This window comes from Triticum urartu, chromosome 5A (assembly GCF_056163025.1).
Source record: "Triticum urartu cultivar PI428250 chromosome 5A, HENAU_Tu73, whole genome shotgun sequence".
Lineage (NCBI taxonomy): Eukaryota > Viridiplantae > Streptophyta > Magnoliopsida > Poales > Poaceae > Triticum > Triticum urartu.
Window position 1 is genome coordinate 667,592,701 of NC_141877.1, and position 6,132 is coordinate 667,598,832.

General features: G+C 52.3%; 1 pseudogene; it reads right to left on the reverse strand.

Annotated features, from left to right (window-relative positions):
• Nucleotides 1-814: 814 nt before the first annotated feature.
• Nucleotides 815-2,392, reverse strand: LOC147973913 (uncharacterized; annotated as a pseudogene).
• Between the last annotated feature and the right edge of the window lie 3,740 nt (nt 2,393-6,132).

The window sequence follows — 6,132 nt, forward strand, 5'->3', positions numbered from 1 at the left end:
AGCAAGTTTGTGCGGGGTGGTGGCTGTGAGGTTCGGATAGCATAGGCAGCCGAACACCCGAAGGGCTGTGTAATCGGGGTGGGCGCCGTACAGGAGGAAGAACGGCATGTGATCGTGGCGGGGACGACAAGGGCGCCGATTGAGGAGGAAAGTGGCCGTCTGAAGCGCTTCAGCCCAATACGAGTAGGGCATGTGAGCATGGACTAGCAGTGATCTGGTGATGTCGTTGAGTGTGCGCAGGGCTTGTTCTGCGCGCCCGTTTTGCGGCGAGGTGTATGGGCACGACATGCGGAGCTGGGTGCCAAGGGAGGAGAACAGGGCACGGGAGGCGGCGTTCTCAAATTCCTTGCCATTGTCAGTTTGGACAATGAGGATGGGAAGGTTGAATTGAGTGCGTGCAAACTGAAAGAACGTGCGAATGGTGGGAAGCACATCCAATTTGTGGCGTAACGGGAATGTCCAGGCAAAGTGGCTATAATCATCGAGAAGTAATAGATAATACTGGCAACCAGAGTTGCTTTGGGCTGGAGCAGTCCATACATCACAGTGCACTAATTGAAAGGGAAAAAAAGATACATGATCGGATGAACCGAACGGGAGCCCAGTGCTCTTTCCTAGTTAACAAGTTGGACAGACAATAGGTTGGCTTGGGGTGTGATCAACGCCTGAGTGACACAGGGTGCGGCTGAGGGCATCTCCGCCTGGATGGCCTAGGCGTTGGTGCCACACATCTCGCGAAGTGGCGGTGAGGGTGTGGTGACCATGTGGCAGCGCAGGTGTGGGCGTCAAGGGAAAGAGGTCATCATCGGCGGCATTACAGCAGAGGATCACCTTCTTCGTTCTTCGTTCCTTGACAGAAAAACCAAGATCATCAAATTCGACAATGAGAGGATTGTCACGGGCGAGAGCTTTAACTGAAATGAGATTCCTAATCAGGTGCGGGGAGACAAGGACATTGCGAAGGGAGATGGGGGAGCCACTGGTGGGGATGGTGGTTTGCCCGGTGTGCGTGACCGCTAGCGTGCTCCCGTCGCCGACAATGATGCGAGATGAATTGTAAGGGACTGAGGAGGAGAGCATACCAGACGAAGACGCCATGTGCGATGTTGCTCCGGTGTCGAGGTACCAGTCGGCCGTTGGTGGCGCCGGCTGCTGCTGCTGCATCAACATGGAGTTCAGGGCGTGGATGAGTGCATTCTGATCCCAGGAAGGACCAGGAGGGTTGGTGGAGTTGTTCGCCAGGGCGCCGTACAGAGGGTGAGCGGGCACGACCCCTGGTTGCCAGACCACAGGAGGCGCGTGCGCTGGAACGCCTGGCCCGACGGTGTAGTGAGATGCAGTGCCGGCGAACGGTGTGCCCCCGCCAGGTCGGGGTCCAAGGATGCCGGCGCCAGGTGCATGGGGACGCCAGGGCATCGGCCAGGCGTGGACCATGCCGGTCCATGGAGCCGCAGCAGGAGTGGGAGGGCGTGTCAGGTGGCCGCCCCCGCCGGAGTTGTTGGCCCGGCCCTTGCCCTTGTAGCGCCCGTTCCCACCGCCGTTGCGCCCGTGGCCGCCATTCTGCCCGCCCGAGCCGCTGCTGGTGTTGGTGTTGGGCACACGGGCAGCGTGCAGCGCAGTCTCAGTGTTGGCGTCGGCGGACATACGACTCCCCTCGAGCAGCAAGAATGTGCGGCATCGCAGGAACGCCGAGAAGGGAGTCTGCATCATCAGAATGGGCACAGCGTAGCGAAAACGCGGGTGCAGACCTTGAAACATGTTGAGCACCTGGTCGCGGTCGGTGACGGGCGCGCCGAGCTCGGCGAGGCGGTCGGCGCAGTCCTTGAGCCGTGCGAAGGAGAGGATGGAAGAGCTCCCCTGCTCGATGCGGCGAAACTCGGTGGAGAGGAACACCACCTGGTGCTCGGCGTTTCTCGAGGAAGAGGGTGCAGATGGCCGCCCAGAGATCGGCGGCGGTGGCACCGCGCTGGTGGACGAGCCCGAACACCTCCGGGCTAACTCGGTTGTATAACCAAGAGACGAGATGAGCATCGTCTTGCGCCCAGGCAGGGTCACGCGGACGCGGCGGTCTGGTGAGATGATCTGCGACGGCGAGCTTCTGGAAGGTGACTTCGAAGAGGGTGCGCCAGTGAGAGAAATTGGGTGGGTTTAGGGTGAGCACAAGAGGAACATGGTGGTTGATGAAAACGCCGGCGAGTGGGGAGGTGACCGGCTGGTGCGTCGTGGAGGAGGAGGCCGTGGGGTCTGGAACGAAGAGAGCCCCGCGGGCAAGTGCAGATGGGGTGAGCAGGGGCTGGTGCATGGTCTGAGAGGAGGGAGGTGTGACGGGCGAGCCGCCAGAGACAGAGCCTGGACGTGGTGGAGGTGGGGGAGGCGGCGGCGGCGTCGACATGGCGCCGGCGAGCGCAGGTGTGCGGAAGCGGAGTGGAGCGGTTTACAGGCGAGGGAGAAGCCCAGTGTCTGATACCATGTAGAATCTACTACCACTATAAAAAGAAGAGAGGGGTAGATCCAAACAATCACATCCATCTATCATCAAAATCTAATGGCTCTTAATCATTCTGTGTTTAACTCTACCAACCACGCAACAAGCCACGCTCGATCAATCGCTAACTCTGCCCACGTTCGAAAAAAACCGGTGCCAACGCACGCCCGCACGACCTCTCGCCCCCTCCTCCTCCCAATGGACACCAGCCATTCGCCACAGTTGGCCACAACACAGGCGGGCCGCCGCACAGCGATCCTCCCGCACTGTTCGCCGCCCCGCCGATCCCCTCATCCACCATCGCCGCACAGCTTGGCCTCCGCCCGCTGCTGGAGACCCCCGCCCGCTTCCGCCGCTCACCCCTCACCTCACGCCGCCGCCCGCAACTCCTCACCGGCACATCGCATGGCGGCGGCGGCCTTCAACGGGGGAGCGACACCCAACGCATCCGTGCTCGGTCACCTCGCGTCAATGTACATCGAGGTGCAGACGAGCCGCATCGGCACACGCTGCCCCTCCCCTTAGTCATCTGCTTCCATTTCACGGACGCTGATGGGCCCACCACCACCGCCGCGGCAAGCCCCGGTGACTCGGTGAGTAATGAACGCCCTGTTTCCTAGGATGCGCCGCTCCCGGATCTCAGACTGCAGGATTGCGGTTTGGGCTGCTTTGAATTTGGGATTTGACGGCCATGACTTGATCTGTCGCAGATGAGATCGCCACCATGACTTGATCTGTCGCAGATGAGATCGCCAAACCGTTCCCAGCTTGTACGGCCAGCCTTGGGCCAAGCCGGTTGCAACGAAGGTGCTCAAGATCGGTGTCGTGCTTTCTGGTGACTAGGTTCTAGGGGGGCACAATGTGATCTGCGACATTTTGATAAGTGCGAGTGATCTCCAACCGCACTTTCGTTTCGTTTAGCACTAGCTGAGACCAATTGACTGAAAATAGGTGTTCATAATTGAATTAAAGAGCTGTTAGTGCACTGTGCCAGTCTCTTTTCTGATGGAAAATCTGAGGATATATCTTGTTAGATTTTGTTGCTTTGCGGTGTTTGCTGAATAATTCTTGTCGTTGACTTGTCATGGTTGGTGTTGTGGATCTGATTACGTGCGGGAGCATGCCAAAGGTAGCACCATGTATGGATTCAAGGGAGCGTGTCATGAAGGGAAGTATGTCCTGCTTACAGCTTATTTCGTGTACCCCTACAGAAACCAGGTATGTCAGCATAACCTATACTAAGCACACTTATTGAAATTTCAGTACTTCATATAGACTTTGGTTATCACCATTTTCAAATAGGAAGTGGATCATCAATAGGGATTTTGCTTAGGTACTTCCATGAATTAACAGATGATAGTTTTTTCCTCTTGAAGTATCCTTGTGTGTATAGGAAATTTGTGACCGTAAGCATGACAAATATATGATGTATACATACAGTTTTTTAGGTAACCTGAATTACTATTCTTGTCCTTTTCCAGCACAAGAGCTCTACCCCAGCACCGCTTCTCCATCTCTGGTCGTTCCCTTGGCTTCCTCCATGGCGGCTGAGAAGATGGGCCATCACTGAAGCCGCTTCTGGTAATCGCTAAACTGTACCTGTGAGATTAATGAGGTCGCAGCTGAGGCCGTCCGTCGTCGTGCCAGGCTGCCAACTCATGGCCAATTTGCACCAGCACTAATAGGACTCCAGCAACCTGGGATGTAATCCATATGGAAATGAGATGGTGGAGAACAATTTGCTCATGCTCCATGGATGTAAACCCCTATTTTTAGATGATGCATTTGATTATTCTGGCATTCCATTTTATGCGCATCAGATAAAATCTGTTTTTCTTTATCACAGTTTTGTTCGATGTGGGTTTATTTGCATAATATTTACTAAAGAAAATAGTTTGAGGTGAAGAGCCGAAGGCCTGAAGCCAAATGTTCCTAATTAGGACGATGACCTTCAGGGAACAAGGCCAACGCTATGTGTGCCTGCAAGATTGAAGATCCTAGATATTTTTAGTTTTCTCTATGATCCTACACCATTGTATCACTTTATGCAGAACCCTTTATCATTCATTTTTATGTTCAAAATATGGTTGTCATAGATGGTATTACAGGGATTTTTTTTCCGAAAAGGGGTTTACCCCAGCCTCTGCATCAGAACGATGCATACGGCTCATATTATTAAAAGCATAATCCAGTAGCAAAGTCGCCAAGTATCGAGGTGCGAAAATAAACAAAAGGCTCGAAAGAGCTACAACCCAAAACCACAACCGGCTGGCAAACAAAGTAGGAGCACTACATGCCTATCCTATTACATGACCGCCATCCAAACCGGTTGAAAATATCCCGCGCTACCATCTTCCATCGGGTAGACGCAGTAACCAAACGCTGCCTGGCCTCCGTCGGAGTGAGTAGCGACCACATACGAATGAACGCCGTGGCCCTGAAGATAACCTGCAAAAAGTGAATATTTGTTGATCGGTTAAATACTAAATCATTTCTGCAGTTTCATACTGCCCAAAGTAAAGCACTAACGCCAACACGAATGTGTCTTGCAGTATCGGAATCAACTCCGTCAAGCCATGCTCCAAATAACATGTTGATAGAGGTGGGCTGATTAATATTAAACGCAATATGAATCGACCGCCACAGAATCTTAGCCAACGGACAATCGAGAAAGAGGTGTTTGATGTTTTCGTTATGATCGCAAAAGCTACACCTAGAAGAGCCCATCCAGTTGCGTTTTGCCAGGTTATCCTTAGTCAAAATGACTTGTTTATGCACAAACCACATAAACACTTTGATTCGTAAGGGAACCTTTACTTTCCAAACGTAAATCGAAGAAGGGACAACGCTAGAGTTAATGACATCCAGATACATAGATTTAACCGAGAACACACCATTCTTATTAGAACACACCATTCTTATTAAGTTTCCAATACAGCTGATCTGGTTGTTGGGACAGCCGGACCTCCATCAAACGTCTAACAAGGTGGAGCCAGGCCTCCCAACGATTTCCAACTAGCGTCCTCCGAAAACTAATATTGAGGGGAGTGGATTGTAAAACAGTTGCAACGTAGGCTTCTCTACGTCGCACAATGTTGTACAAAGTAGGATATTGAAGTGCAAGGGGAGTCTCCCCAAGCCACGTATCCTCCCAAAACCTCGTAGTGGCACCATTCCCGACAATAAATTTTGACTTGTTGAAAAAAAGTTGTTTGACTCTCATCAAACCCTTCCAAAAAGGTGAGTCGGAAGGCCTCACGTTTACCTGGGCCAAGGTTTTCGCATAAAGATACTTATTGCGCAAAATCTGTGCCCAAGTAGCGTCTGTCTCAGATGATAGTTTAAATAGCCATTTGCTAAGGAGACATATGTTTTTGACTTCCAAAATTTCAATACCTAGACCCCCTTGGTCTTTCGGCCTACAGATTATATCTCACTTAGTAAGCCTATACTTTCGTTTGAGCTCATCATTCTGCCAAAAGAATCGAGATCGGTAAAAATCTAACCTTTTCCTGACTCCCACCGGAACCTGGAAAAAGGATAGAGAAACATAGGCATACTGGTAAGGACTGAATTAATCAGAATCAATCGTCCTCCGTATGACATGAGCTTCCCTTTCCAACAGCTCAGTTTCTTTTCAAAGCGAT